Consider the following 14808-nt stretch of genomic DNA (forward strand, 5'->3'; position numbering starts at 1 on the left):
AAAAAAAAAAAAAAAAAAAAAAAGAACATGAAAAGGTAACCTCATAAATACACCGAGAACAAAAACACCAAATCAAAGTCAACAAAGTTGGAGGGAAACTCACTATGTTGGAGTCCAACGGCTCTTGAAAGTCCAAGCAGTCTCTTTCACCAGCGCAGAGCTCCGACCACTTTCCAACTCATGAACCGTTTCCGCACTGTACAGGAGGCAGCCTCAGCCGGAGCTGTGAGGGCACAGGGGTCTGTCATTGTGAGGTCAGAGCAAGAAAAGAACAATGATGGCTTGGCTTAGATCACTGTTTTTCTTCACATTCTGTCCCCAAGAACAGGAAGGCTGCTCCGGTCAGTTGGACAGTAAGGGGCGTGAGGAGGCTGGTTACACCCAATTAGCATTCTCTGTATCTCCCATTGTTGTTGATTGCTTTTGCTCTTTTTATTCTTTTGTTTTTGGGGGGCCCACCACCCAGCTCCCAAATAATTACACACAATAGCTTATTCTTACTTTCAGTGCCTAGCCTTTTCTTATCTTTGAATTACCTTGTCTACCTTTGCCGCTATGCGCTCCTTTTTTTTTTTTTTTTAACCTCTGTGTGTCTTACTTTCACTCTTCCTCAGTGGCTGGGTAACTGGATAGCTGGCCCCTAGCATCCTCCTCTCCTTGTTCTCCTGCTCCTTCTTTTGTTCCTTTCTTATGATTTCTCCTTCTATTTATACTCTCTGCCTGACTGACCAACCTATCCTTTCTCCTGCCTTACTTTCAGCCATTAAAACCTTCATTAGCCCACCAGGTGTTTTAGACAGGCAAAGCATCACAGCTTCACAGAGATAAACAAATGCAACCTAAACAAAAGTCACACACCTGAAAATAATATTCTATAACACCCCGTGGCCTACCTTTTCCTTCTGGGGTTTATTTACCAGGTTTTCCACAACTTTGAAACATGGCCACATGCTAGGGATCAGTGTCCAAACACAGGATCGATCCTTCCTTGGGTATTACGCATCCAAACCCAATAGAAACCCTTTCCACTTTAACAATCATAGTAGGTGGAATCATTTGAATCATAACAGGCTCCGGATGTTGTCCTTCACTGGGTATGGACACTGTACTTGCTTTCTCTTGCTGTGAGAAAACATCATGACCAAAAGCTAATCGTCCCCCAGTTTCCTGTCTTCAATTCATCATAATCAAATTCTCTAACCTACCTTGTCTGACGATAGGTCATCAGACCCTCCTCGTTACAGAAGAATCCAGGAGGAAGGAACGTTGAGGAGAGGGTGAGGAGAATGTGGATATGCAGGCCTTGCTAGGTGCCCCTAGTCTGTGCACTCACAACCATGCCCAGGCAAAAAGCCAGAAGGATTGGCCGGAGTGCTTTTGCACAGTGGAACATGTGGGATCTTGATGTGAGCATAGAGCACAGAAGTTCTGTCCCTCTGTGCTGTCCTTGCGAAGTGGTGAATTTAAGGGCCCTCTAGATTCCGAGAGCTGCTGGCAGTAACCAATCAAACCCAAGCAGAGGAGTGTGGGAACCTCCATTTACAGCTGATTCATCAGAACCACAAGGAAAACAACCTAGGACTTGTAACTAGCATCGGAGCTGTGAGATTAATGGGGGCCCTTAGAAGTGTGCCTTCAACCTGTGTCACGGGATGGTGTCTCCAGGTTGACTATCTCACAACTGAATGAGAGGGCGTAGAGATGATTCTGCTACTGCGGGATTTTATACATGTTTGTAGCAAAAATTCCTTAAATGTTTTTAGGGTCCCAGAATCTCCCATGTTAGTTGTCTTGCCTGGACAATCCCCAAAGCCTCGAACAAGCATTCAGATGTCTGGTCTTGTCCCCCTTCAATCCATCCTACACACGGTCACCAGGAGTGTGTCAGAAGTGTAGAATCTGTTCATACCCTTCCCCTCTTAAACTCATTTAGTGGCTCGTGCTATGGGCTAAATTGTGCCCCTCCCAATGTGTGCACAGTCGTCCAACCCCAGTATCCTAGAATGAGTGAGTACTGAAGAGTGGGCACTAAAAGGATAACTAAGCTAAAAGAGGTCATCAGGGCGAGATTTTTTTTTTTCTTTCTGAAAGAGCAATCTGGGCTGGACAGATGGCTCAGCAGTAAAGAGGTCCCCTGCTCTTGTAGATGACTGCAGTTCTGTTGCCAGGCTCATGTTGGGGGGCTTCCACAGGTAACTCCAGCTGCCTTCCGACCTCTGTGAGTAACTGCACTTGTGTGCACACAAACACACATAATTTTAAATTAAAAAATAAATCTAAAATGTAAAATTAAAAAAAAAAAAAAAACTCTGTCCTTGCTTCTCTGCCAGAAACTGAAGTACACTTTTCGCCCTCGGTTGAGAGCATTTCGCTTCTGTGTGTGGCATCAGAGCTCCAGAGGGAGGCGGCCACCGTACGACAGCCCAACACATTCTCATTCTCTTCAACATCATCCCCAGACATTTTCTTCTAATTATGAAGAGCTTTCTTGCTAATTATTAAATCCATATGTATTTCAAGAGGAACTCTACCCTCGTTTGCTTCATTCACATTCAATCCATCATGGTTACTTTTTAGAAGCTATTTGATGTTCAAGAAGCCATTAGAACCCCCATAATGCTCGTTTCTGAATAAAAGGATGTGGGTAAAATTAAGCAAAACCAAATGTTAATAAAATCCTCAAAGAACAAACAGAAAGTTACTGAGAAAAGTTATGATGCACTGTTGGGGCTCCTCAGACTCCATCGAAGTCTGTGTGACTGGAGGGGCCTCACATCTTCATCCCATGTTTCCCCCTGCAGAGGGAGGCAGTGGAAAGAAGAGGAAAGGAATAATTTGGTGAGTGCAGCCATGTTTGGCATGCTGTGTTCCACAAATGTAAATCTGGCTGTTCTGAAAACCCTCGTGCTACAGAGCACCACAGCTGTTTATTACAATATCATAAAAGCACTATTTTAGGTGCACACTGAACTCTTAATAAAGCAGAAGTCCAGGTTATTTCAGTCTGACTTTCTCGTTCTCTGTCCAAGGATGAAAAAAATAGAGGTTCCTAAAACTGGAGGAGAAACACCAACTAGATGGGTGAGGAACTGGAGGACATTGGTTATGCAGTAATAGAGGACCTGACGCTTATATTTTAAAAATAGTCATAGTATAAATAAAATGTATTCTTTAAAAAAAAGCCAATAAGCAACAAACAGCAAAATGCAGGGACAGTACATGAAGCAGGAAATTGGTGGATCCCCATGAAGAATATGGACTTTTGGTCAGAGAATGAACTAGACTTTTTCTACCATCATATTCACATGAGAAGGACGTGTGACTCACACTCTTGCTCTACAGGAAAGCAACATCTTCCTTAAGACTATGTCATCATGGTCTTAACACCACCAGGTGCCAGTGGCACACGCCTTTAATACCAGCACTCCAGAGGTACAGGCAGGCAGATCCAGCCTGAGCTACAGACTGAGTTCCAGGACAGGCAGGGCTGGACAGAGAAATCCTGTCTTGAAAAACAAAACAAAAAACAACAGCAAAAAAAAAAAAAAAAAAGAATGTTACCACCTCCCACACACATGTGCATGAATCTATTAAACTAAAATGTTGGCAGTATATGAAGACCTTTTATGAGAGCAAATAGCAAACCTTTCTGGGGTAATAGACTTAATCCAGATAAGAGAAAATCCTCACTGGTAAAACTATATCAAAATTAGCCTTCTGTGCCAGAGAAATAGTTAAGAGTGCTCCTTGCTCTTACAGAGCATCAGGGTTCAGTTCCCAGCACCCACCTGGTGGCTTACGGTCGTCTGTATCCCCAGTTCCAGGGGATCTAATGCCCTCTTCTGGACTCTTTAGGCACTGCATGTAAATGGTACACATACGTACCTGCAGACAAACCTCATAAATATAAAATAAAAATAACACAGGAAATTCTTTTTAAAATGAGCCTTTAAATATTATGAAATGTAATTTTAAAATGATTTTTAAAAGTTCAATAAAACAATCTGTGAGTCAGACCCTGAGTTTAATCTAGAGCTAGGGTGGAAAACTGTGATGCTGAAGACATCACCATGAATGATAACAGAAGCATAAATGATGTGCTGTAGGAGTTCAGTGGAGAAAACAAGCTGTCCTATTGAAGGTATGGGAGAAAATGGAACCCAAGGAGGAAAAGGAAAGACTTCTTAAAAAGAACGAAACAACTGAAATGTTATTTTTGTTTAGAAGAATTATCTACTAGAAGAACAGTGATACTGTGTGTTGGGAAAACAGGACCCTGAGAAGCAGGAGACAAAGAAGAGGCATCTCAGCATGCACAGAGGAAAAGCAGGAGACATAGAAGAGAAACTGTCCATGCACAGAGGAAAAGCAAAGGCCTGTACAATAAAAGAACTTCTGGAGGCATCACAATCCCTGACTTCAAACTCTACTACAGAGCTACAGTACTGAAAACAGCCTGGTATAAGGACAGACAGGAGGACCAATGGGACTGAACAGAAGACCCAGATAGCAATCCACACATCTTTGAACACCTGATTTTTGACAAAGAGGCAAAAAATATCTAATGGAAAAAAGAAAGCATATTTAACAAGTGGTGCTGGCATAACTGGATATCAACATGTAGAAGAATGAAATAGACCCATATCTATCACCATGCACAAAACTCAAGTCCAAATGGATCAAAGACCTCAACATTAATCCAATCACACTGAACCTTTGAGAAGAGAAAGTGGGAAATACACTTGAATGCATTGGCACAGGAGACCACTTCCTAAATAGAACCCCCGTAGCACAGACACTGAGAGAAACAATTAATAAATGGGACCTCCTGAAACTGAAAAGCTTCTGTAAAGCAAAGGACATGGTCAACAAGACAAAACGACAGCCTACAGAATGGGAAAAGATCTTCACTAACCCCACATCAGACAGAGGTCTGATCTCCAAAATATACAAAGAACTCAAGAAATTGGACACCAAAAGTTCACATAATCCAATAAAAAAAATGGAGTACAGACCTAAACATAGAACTCTCAACAGAGGAATCTAAAATGGCTGAAAGACAATTAAGGAAATTTCCAACATCTTTAGTTATCAGAGATATGCAAATCAAAACAACTCTGACATTCCATCTTACACCTGTAAGAACGGCCAAAATCAAAAACACTGATGACAACTTATGCTGGAGAGGTGTGGGGAAAAGGGAACACTTCTGCATTGCTGGTGGGAATGCAAGCTGGTACAACCCCTCTGGATGTCAGTGTGGCGATGTCTCAGAAAATTAGGAAACAACCTTCCTCAAGTCCCAGTAATACCACTGTTGGGTATATATCCAAAGGATGCTCAATCGTGGCACAAGGACATGTGCTCAACTATGTTCATAGCAGCTTTGTTTGTCATAGCCAGAACCCGGAAACAACCTAAATGCCCCTTGACCAAAGAATGGATAAGGAAAATGTGGTACATTTACACATTGGAGTACTACTCAGCAGAAAAAAAAAATGACAGCTTGAATTTTGCAGGAAAATGGATGGAGCTAGAAAGCATTATTTTGAGTGAGGTAACCCAGACACAGAAAGACAATTATCACATGTACTCACTCATAGGTGGTTTTTTTTTTTTTTAACATAAAGCAACGAAAGCCAGACTACAAACCACAATCCCAGAAAACTTAGACAACAATGCGGACACTAAGAGAGACTTACATAGATCTAATCTACATGGGAAGTAGAAAGTAAAAAAAGACAAGATCTCCTGAGTAAATTGGGAGAATGGGGACCTTGGGGGAGGGTTGAAGGGGGAGGGGAAAGGCAGGAAGGGGAGCAGAGAAAAATGTAGAGCTCAGTAAAAATCAATTTCAAAAAAGAAAAGGCAAACGCCTCCACCTGGAACAGTTAAACTGACTATAACACCATTGAGAGGGAATTGAAGTACAATTTAGGAAAGAAGACAGCAAGAGGGTCTTGGTCATCCACAGTCCCAGAAGGAATGTAGATACTCTTAGATGCTTATACACCTCCCTTTGCCTATTAGAAGTAATGGACCCTCCCAGGGAATTGGAATTTCCCTAGGAACCTTGTGCATGGGGACAAGAAAGGCTGAATTCCCAGTGCCAGGCAGAGGAGGATGGCTTCCAGGAAAGGGCTTTCACACAATTTTGAGAAATCAAACCACCTTGCAGGACGGAATGGAGCCTCAGAGGATGGTGGGTCCATGATTGGCAGGAATACACCATAGCCAGGACTGTATTCTGTGATGGTATTTTGTTTGTGCTCTAACAAACAAAGCTTGTCTGGAGATCAGACTGGGGAGCTAGTTATGGTTAACTAGCTAATAGTCAACCACAGAGGCCAGTCAGTGGTGGCACACACTTTTAATCCCTGTGGCTGGCCAGAGAGAAGTGATAAGGCAGGGCAGAGACAAAAGCATGGTCCCTTCTCACTGAGAAGTTGGCGAGGTAAGGGGTGGCTGGGCTGGCTCCTTTGTCTCTCTGATCTTTCAGCATTTAGCCTGCTATCTGACTTGGGGTTTTTATTATTAAGACTAATTAGAATTAGAACTCGTGCTACATCTGGCATCCAACTTTAGGGCATGAATTCATGAAAAAGCTGCTTCCCTGTGGCTTTGCAGCCCCCAGCACAGGCCATGCGACCAGGGACACCACCCCACCAGCTAGGTTTTTCTTTCCTCTTTTCCCCAAGTCCTCTGAGCAGGTCTGAATCTTTCTGTTGCAGCCGCTCTGCAGTGATGTGAGCTGTTCTTCTGTATATGTGCTGCTATTATTGGTTACTGAATAAAGCTGTTTGGACCAACGGCTTAGCAGAGTAAAGCCAGGTGGAAATCAGAACAGAGAGATTAGAGAGAGTCTAGGCAGAGTCAAAGAGATACGACGCAGCTGCCCAAGAAGCGAGAGGTAACAAACCACGAGCCTTGTGGCAATACATAAAATAATAGAAATGGGTTAACTTAAGATATAAGAGTTAGTTAGAAATACGCCTAAGATACTGACTAGTGTTGCAATTAATAATATTTCTGTGTGATTATTCGGGTCTGAATAGCCGGGAAATGAATGAGCCGTCTCTACCTCCACTGCAGCAAACTCCGCAGGCATTTGGGCTCCAAATGCTGCAGGTGTTAGCAGCTTTCACATGTCCCCCATGTGAGCGCTGGCTCTTTGGCTTCTTTTCTCCTGGTGGGTTGTGGGCTCTCCCTGGATCCCCTTCTTGGGCTGTTCCCAAGCTAGGTAGCGGTCTTGGAACCCACTCCAGCTTCTGCTGTTCTATGGAGCAGCAGCGGCTCCACTCTCCCCTGTCTCCTGGATCATCACTGTAGGCAGATTTGGAATTGGGAACTCTTGAACAGAGGAATTAGTTAAAAGAGAGAGTTTTTCCCACATTAAAAAAAATGGGAAACACCATTACAATGGAGAGAGTTAGGTATGATCATACAATGGTTTAAACTTGAAACAATTAAATGAAGGGATAATCAATTAATCAACCAGGATTGACATAATATTAATTATCATTTTGATAATCTTTATTGTTGGTTTGATAATTCTTAGTTTATCCTTTAAAAAAGCTGGCTGTTGTGAGTATGAAGATACAGGCCTTAGAAAAACTTACGAAAACAGATCAGAGAGTGGCAGTCAGTCATATCTGATGGGGATGGCACAGCTGTTTGACAAAGACCCAGAGAAGCTGAGCCGCACGGTGGCCGCCGTGCCAGCGTGGCTTTTTATCTCCACCTGTTGCATACTTGAGAGACTTTTAATATGTGTACAATTTGGGAATATTGAACTTATGGGAAATTTCTTCTGAATCATTTATGCCTTCTCCCAGGAATGCTATTTCTGAGCTTCCCCAAGACAGTCCTGAGCATACTATTCCTCTCGCTTTAGGGAGATATCCTTATCTACTTGAAGGTCTTCCTTACACCTAGGAGGTTGGGACACACGTAATGAAGCCAGAGGTCTCTTTATGAGACATTTTGAAACATCTGTCTCTGTACTTACTCAGGAACAAGATAACCAAAACAAAGTAAACTTTCAAATGTCAACAAGATTTGGTGTGCTGGAGGAGTTGGCCACAGTTCAGACTGTAAGCCTCTTCCCACTATACATGCAGGCAATGATATGGTAGATACAGCAACAAAGTCAGACTAGCTGGAGCTACCTCTGTCCTACAGAGGACATACTAATGGGCAAAGAATGATGCAGAAAGATGATAAAAGTATTCTACAAAGATATAAAATATAAACATTATAATATGCCAGAATTTGAATACTAACTGCAGCAGCTCGGGCCTGAGGGTATATCTTAGGCACTCTGACCATTGAGAGTTAATAATACACTTGGAATATGACAGAATTCCCGGGATGTCTTGACGATTGTTTTGGTCAAATGTTCTCGTAGACAGAAGCAACCAGCCTGAGAACAACTTGTCGTATGACTCTAGATTCTTAAAAATTGAGCTATGAGCACCCTTGGAAGAATGGATCTGAGATATAATCACTATTGAATCTCGTTACCCTGACGATGCTTGGCTAGGAGAGGTGATTTCTAGAGGTTTGAAGAGAAATCGAAATGCCAGGTGTTTCCATTGCAGTAAACAAAGTCATCTCAAAAGGAACTGTACACAGAGCATTCTTAGAAACTACGTTTTGTCAAACACAATCCCAACAGAGCTTCCCGCCTTTCTGGATTATGCAGAAGGTGTGGCAAAGGTAGGCACTGGACTAATGAATGTAGATCAACAAGGGACAGTCGAGGTAAACCTTTGCTGTGGGGAAATGCCTTGAGGGGCATCTCAAAGGACCCCATGTTGAATTTGGTTTGGTCATTTGCTGTCATTGTTGAGGAAACTACTTCCTAGAGCAATTAAAGAACTTAATGTCTAGTCTAAAAAAAATCATATTGCTCTAGATAATGAAACAGCTATAGAAGAGAGAACAAAAAAATCAGGAGAAACTATAAAACAGATATTTTAGCAAACTTCTATAAATGACCAAAATAAAGACAAAATTTAAAAATATGAATAAATGATGTTGTCATTGAAGGTCTTATAGACACAAGTGCAAATGTAACAACAATTGCACCAGAATCGTGACATCCAAATTGGCCTCTTCATGAGGTAAATGTTCAGCTTTTAGGGATTAGAACGTTATCTCCAGTAAAATAGAGCACAAGATGGGTCAAATGTACAGGACCAAAAGAGCAGAGAAGAAAATTAAAGCCATAAGTGGCTAACATAGCAATGAATTTATGGAGATGTGATTTGTTACAGCAATGAAATACTCAGATGAACATTCCCCCAGTCTCAGAAACAAACCATAAATTATCATATGTTTCTGAGAAAAAATATTAGAAGGCATTATAAAGAACATTCACTGAGCATTCAGGTTGTATAAGAATGGGGCATAAAAGCTGCTAATCTTTCAAAGACACCAACCTTTAAAATGGTTGACAGAAAAACCTCATGGGTTGAGCAATGGCTTTTAACATCAGAGAAACTGCAGGCCTTAGAACAGCCAGTACAGAAGCAGTTAAATGTTCAGCATATTGAAGAATCAACCAGTCCTTGGAATTCTTTTGTATTTGTTAAAAAGAAATCTGGAAAATGGAGAATGGTAACCGATCTAAGAGCTGTTAATAAGGTGATTCAACCAATGGGCCCTCTACAGTCTGGAATTCCTTCACCTTCTCTATTACCTAAAGGATGGCCTCTTATAGTTATTGATTTAAAGAACTACTTCTTTATCTTTACAAGAAAAAGACAGAGAAAAATTTGCCTTCACAGTGCCTACTTATAATAATTAGCAGTGTGTTAAGAGATATCAGTGGAAGATTCTCCTACAGGGAATGTTAAGTACCCCACATTGTGCCAATATTTTGTACTCAGCCATTGGAAATGCTACGTAAGCAATTTCGTGAATCTATAGTTTACCACTACACGAATGACATCTTACTAGCTAATGTAGATGCTTTAGAAAGAAAGTTTGAAGAAGAAAAATTTGCCTTGTTGGAGATTACAATCGCTCCTGAAAAAATAAAAAGAGGATATTCTATAAATTATTTAGGCTATAAAATAGGTCAACAAAAAATTAGACCCCAAAAGTGCAAATTAGGAGAGATCGATTATGGACTGTTAATGATGTTCAAAGATTGCTAGGAGACATTTCCAATCTACAGCCCACTATTGAGGTAAAAAATGATGAACTGAGTAATTTGTTCAAAACCTTAAGTGGTAACAAGGAGTTAAATAGTCCAAGAGAATTATCAGCTGAAGCTGAGAGAGATTTGGCTTTGGTGGAAAAGAAATTACAGGATGCACATGTGGATCGTTCAGATCCAAAGCTTGATTGCATTTTGGTTATTTTACCCCTTATACATTCTCCTACAGGGACATTAATGCAGACAGAATATAATATCTTAGAATGGATTTTTTTTACCACATAAACAAAGTAAAAATTAAAAACATGTAGAAAAGGTCTCTGAGTTGATTCTGAAAGGAGGATTGAGACTTCATCAATTAGCAGGAATAGACCCAGCAGAAATTATAGTTCCTTTTACTAAGAACGAAATTGACAAATTATGGGCAGAAAGTGAACCTTAATATGTCTTCTCCTGGTAGAACCAATCTATTTTGGAGAAGATGATGGGCATTGAAGAATTCTACATGGAGTTTACTTTCTTTGTGACAAAAGTTAGCCACTGGGCAAGAAAATGCCTTTGCCTTGACTGCTGACAGTATGCTGTCCAAACTGGACACACAGGACACATAAGAAAGGACTGTTGAACTTTGCCACGACAAGGTCAGAATATCACAGAAAAGTCTGTCAGATATGCTAGGCCTCTAGGCCAAAGATGGATGCCCCAGCACTACAGATGGGAGCCAGCTGTTTCTGTCATTTCTCACTTTTTTTTTGGAAATCACTTGCTTGCACTTCCTGCTTACTCAGGTAATAGTATTTCTATCTCAGGTCTCAGATGGAGTTGAAGACTTAGTTATAGTTATAGTTTTCCTTGTTACTAGATTCCGAAAAGAATTTTACAAAAGTGGTGTAAAGTATACAAGGTTGAGAGACATTAAAAAATAGTTTTGGTATTGCAAATTAGGATAGAAGGTAAATTAAGTACTATACTTTGGACTCACCAAGATAGGATAGATAATGGATATTTTCTCTGAATTTGTCAAATGCAAATGGACTAGACTTGACGAGATATTTGTTGCCTGTATATATTGTTTATAGTTATACAGTTGTTCTACTTTTTTTGGGTTTTGAGACAGGGTTTCCCAGTAGCTATGGAGCTAGTTCTGGAACTTGCTTTGTAGACCAGGAAGGCCTCGAATTCACAAGAGATCCACCTGCCTCTGCCTCCTGAGTGCTGAGATTAAAGGTGTGCGCCACCACCGCCTGGCTATTGTATTTATTGTATATAGTTTTTCTAGTTATACCTTTTTTATTTTAGACAAAAAGGGGGGAGTGTGGTGATATTTTGTTTGTGCTCTAACAAATAAAGCTTTTCTGGAGATCAGAGTGCAGAGTTAGTTAACCATAGAAGCCAGGTAGTGGTGGCACACACCTTTAAGACCAGCACCTGAGAGAGGAGGGAACAGGAAACAACGTGGCTGGGCAGAGAGAGGAAGTGAAAAGGCAGGACAGAGACAGGAGCATGACCCTTTTACCTGAGGAGTTGGCGAGGGAAGAGATTGTTGTGGGTTGATTTTTTTGTCTCTCTGATATTTCAGCATCTGCTCCATATTTGACTCCAGGTTTTTATTATTAAGATCAATTATAATTCGCACTACAGTTTCCTTGCCCTCTAGTTAAGCCAAACATCATGTTAGCACCCTGAAGGTGGACTTGGGGGTCACATTAAACAGATCTTATTTCTCTGCTTTTTATTATGGCATTTTGAGGACAAAGCACCAAACCTCACTTGCTGGAGTTACTAAGACCAGGTTTTGAACCTAAAAACTCCAGTGATAATTTTGGCATACCTAGCCAGAAGAAAAAGACACAGTTTGGGTGGCAACCACTTAGCAGGTTCATCCTAGAGGGAAAAGAATGAATCAACAGTCCACCTAGCTGCCAGAATCTCTTTATGCCAGGGGCTCTTTCTCATCTTTCCACTTCAGCTGGCTGCAGCTACTTTCCACCTCTGACCTGAGATGTGTTTGAGCTCTGCAGGCCCTTTGCTAAGTTCTCCTTGCTCGGTGCACCTTGGGCTTTGTCTTCCTTTGACTTGAAAGCTCATTTGAGCCAAGTGGGCTGTGTTGAACTATTTAGGTCATTATGGTGTAATATTGTCAGTCTGGAAGCTCTTGAGCAAATTCAGCAAATGAACTGTTTAGGTGTTTGCTGTTTAACAGGGAAGGCTGGAATGTGTTGGTCTTTGGAGGCTCTTTGTAGCTACCGGGGCTCTGGTGAACTATTTGAAACCTAGAGAAACAAGAGCATTGAGGAGACTTCTATTTTAATTGTGTAATATATTGTCTATGCTATCTTGGTGTGCACCCCTCCCTACCAGCAATCTGATTAGTCGTCTGTAAGTTTGCAGTGTGTATCTAAGAGTGTACCCTCAATCAGTGCATGGTTTTTAGTTGTAATGGGCATCTACCCTTAGGGTTCCTAGGAAAATCTGAGTGACAAACCTCTGACCATTTTACTTTTGTATTTTTAAATTTACTTAGAGGGGCTGGAGAGATGGCTTAGCGGTTAAGAGCATTGCCTGCTCTTCCAAAGGTTCTGAGTTCAATTCCTAGCAACCACATCGTGGCTCACAACCATCTGTAATGAGATCTGGTGCCCTCTTCTGGCTTGCAGACATACACACAGACAGAATATTGTATACATAATAAATAAATATTTAAAAATAAATAAATAAATTTACTTAGATGCTTAATTTAAAGTGAGTGTGTGTCTGTGTCTCTGTCATCTCTATTTCTGTCTGTCTCTGTCTCTCTCTCTCTGTATTAGGAATGGTTTGGGGTTTATATTAACACAAGGGAGCTGATACATGTCTGGTTTTTATTTTCTCTCTTCCTTTGAAAAGTTGGTTAGTTTAAAAAAAAAGTAGGCATTAACTATAGAGTTTGGGATAGGAGAAAACTAGTGGTTTAAGGACTTTGTCTCTCAGGCCTAATGGAAATGTAGATATTAAAAGATTAATTTTGAGCCTTCCTGGCTGAATGTTTATGGTCTGGTACTGGGCTTGTTTTAATTCTGTGCTTCCAAATATTAATTTTAAAAACTGAAGCTGATAAAAAAATTGCTACAGGATTTACAAGAAATAAAGTGATGTATAACAAAGATTTAAAATAAAATCAGATGATCTTAATTTGTCATAAAATAGTTCAGATTTAACTGAGTGTTGAAATACTGATAAATATCTACTGCCTCATAAGCTTAGGCAATCTTAAATTCTTTAAAATCTATTAAAATAGTAGCAGGGGTCTATTGATATGTTTCATAAAACATGATTGAAGCACAGCATGAAGATCCGTTAGGGAGATGGCTCAGTGAGTAGAGGAGTTATTGCTGAGCAAGGATGCAGACCTGAGTTTGGGTCCTTGGGCACAGCAGCACACACCTATAACCTCAGGCCTGGGGGTGGATTCCAGGGATTTTCTGGCCACACATTTTAGAAGGAGAAAAAAAGTGAGCTCCAGTTTCAACATAAGACCTTGTGATCTTATATAATGTTAATAATAATGAGGAGAGATTAAGGAAGATATCTTCTGTGAGACAATGCTTTTGTACATTGTAAGATTTGTCACTTGTATTGGTTTAATAAAATTCTGATTGGCCAGTAGCCAGGCAGAAAGTATAGGTGGGGTAACCAGACTAGGAGAATTCTGGGAAAAGGAAAAGCTCAGTCTGCAGTCATCACCCAGACGCAGAGGAAGGAAGATGAGAATGCCTCACTGATAAAAGGTACCAAGCCACATGGCTAACACAGACAAGAATTATGGGTCAATTTGAGTTGTAAGATCTAGTTAATAGGGGAGAGAATGGGAACTGGGATTGGTATGTAAAATGGAAAAAAAAAACCAGTTTGTTTTCATTCTTTAAAAAAAATTTTAAAAGATCTAGTTAATAATAAGCCTGAGCTAATAAGCCAAACAATTTGTAATTAATATAGTTTCTGTGTGTTCCTTTGGGACTGAATGGCTGCGCGACCGGAGAAACAGAAACTCCCTCAACAATGTCAAACTCTAGTCTCTATACATACCTATATAGATAAGTTCTCTCTCTCTCTCTCTCTCTCTCTCTCTCTCTCTCTCTCTCTCTCTCTCACACACACACACACACACACACACACACACATAAATACATAAATAAATAAGATACTAAGAGCATTTGATCTGCTAAAGAAAGTATTTTTTTATTTTTTAAAATTCTATTTACCCCCACCACCACGGTAGCCATCAACACCTAAGGCAGATGGGAGAGCTGACCCCGAGGTCATAAGAGAGGAAGGGCTGCCCCTGTCCCCCACCAGCTGCAACACTCAAAAGAGCCTCAAGCCCTGTACCTCACCTGGGCAGTACAACAGAGCCAACCCTTTTGGCACAGGTATAAGTAATCCAGCCTTGAATTTGTGAGCATGGGAGAGCTGTCCTATTCCTCATCTGTCATGTGACACCATGATTTGGGGAGAGATGACCTCCCTCACTCCTGCCTGTCATCACCTGAGGCAGGCAGGTGTGGAAGAACCACCCCTGAGGATGTGAAAGCTGAACTGGCCTTGCGCCTTGCTCATTGCCACAAGGGGTGAGCTAGCCAGGGAAATGCAAGAGAACTCACCTC

The 14808-nt window shown here is 41.0% G+C and overlaps 1 long non-coding RNA gene across 1 annotated transcript in view; it reads right to left on the reverse strand.

Moving 5' to 3' along the window:
• Nucleotides 1-82: 82 nt before the first annotated feature.
• Nucleotides 83-14808, reverse strand: part of LOC126506861 (uncharacterized) — a 31505-nt gene continuing 16779 nt past the window's right edge. The window contains exon 3 of the long non-coding RNA XR_007593360.1: nucleotides 83-223. This is a non-coding gene — a long non-coding RNA (uncharacterized lncRNA). The remainder of the gene's footprint in view (nucleotides 224-14808) is intronic.

The sequence above is a fragment of the Alexandromys fortis genome, unplaced genomic scaffold (assembly GCF_014885135.2).
Source record: "Alexandromys fortis isolate MF-2015 unplaced genomic scaffold, M_Fortis_MF-2015_v1.1 scaffold_27, whole genome shotgun sequence".
NCBI classification, from domain to species: Eukaryota; Metazoa; Chordata; class Mammalia; order Rodentia; family Cricetidae; genus Alexandromys; species Alexandromys fortis.